This window comes from Morone saxatilis, unplaced genomic scaffold (assembly GCF_004916995.1).
Source record: "Morone saxatilis isolate NCDOM2014 unplaced genomic scaffold, NCSU_SB_2.0 Contig12, whole genome shotgun sequence".
NCBI classification, from domain to species: Eukaryota; Metazoa; Chordata; class Actinopteri; family Moronidae; genus Morone; species Morone saxatilis.
The window spans coordinates 15,018,485-15,019,730 of NW_023339674.1; the positions used below are offsets into that span (position 1 = coordinate 15,018,485).

General features: G+C 42.2%; 1 protein-coding gene across 3 annotated transcripts in view; it reads left to right on the forward strand.

The window, feature by feature from the left end:
- Positions 1–1,246, forward strand: part of osbpl9 (oxysterol binding protein-like 9) — a 29,212-nt gene that overhangs the window by 7,981 nt on the left and 19,985 nt on the right. The window lies entirely within an intron of this gene.

Here is a 1,246-nt window from a genome sequence, read left to right on the forward strand (position 1 = left end):
TTCTCCCAATAGAGAAAATGAAATTCTAGATATCTTCTTCCTGGGTCTGTTTTATATGGGCACCTTGTGATTACAAGTCTTAGCACCGCTTTGGCTTGTCCTCCTCTCCTTTTTCTGTATGTACAAGTAGACGAGTAAATATTTAAAGGACAAACAACTTGCTGGTTGTTTGAATATGTATGTCTGCAGATAAAGATACAAAGGAGGTTCATGATGACAGCCACTGTCATGACTTGTGGCGTGTTGCCTCATGTGACTGGCTAACTTACTGGCTGACAGGCTAACATTGTTGATTTGTTGAGCTGAGCTGACCGACTGCTCGTACGTACTTGGGAATTTAAATCATGGTGATGTGAACCGCAGATTGGCCTTGCGACACAGTTCATACAGTTAAAGTATTTGTTTTGGTTCAGTGGCCCTGCTACTACCTCTCCTGTGTCATAGAAAGAGCTAAACAACATTAGCCGCAGTAATCTGTTCCTCTGGAGAGTCTGTTTGGCTGAGGGAAAAGTAAGAGGGCAGCGAGGCGCTGTCTGAGTGGATTGGCCTGAGCCTCTGCTGCCTTTTAATGTCTTTAAAAGCTTTTCTGCTGTAGCACTGTTCAGCCTCTGTGCTAGCACAGCTATTCATCTGCTGTACTGTCTTGTTTCCAGCTCAATGAAAAATGACTCTTACACAGGATATAGTTTGCCAGCTAATTCAGTGGCATATATCTTATTAAGTTCTTCTTTCACAGCTTTTAGAGTTATAGTTTTGTTGACTGTGGTGGCCATCGTCCACATATACAGTAAAGCAGAAGTAAAGCTACTTTCCATTCAAGAACCTAAAAGCTTTAATACTTTACACTACAGTGTATGAATACATACAACACTTGCATCCATGGTACAACCTGACTGGATGGATTCAATCCTAGCCGTGTGTTGGCAGAGGAGAAAATATGGTATCTCTGTGTGCCATTGGCATTTTGGTGTGTGTGTGTTGCACACATCAGGGCCTGTATTGGGTCACTGTTTAATGTCACTGGCAGTCTGTTTGTTCTCTGTCTTTGCTCTGAGGGTGCAGCCTCACCCAGCTCCATTTCACACACAGACCCCAAACCCTCAAACCCTGTTTGAAAAAAAAAAAAAAAAGCAAACAGGCAAGAATTAGTACCTCCTCAGCCTCCTGAATGTTTGGTTAGAAAGTTTCTATGTACGTGACCAGATACTGCTTGACTTAAATCATTTAAATACATGTTACAGCCTTA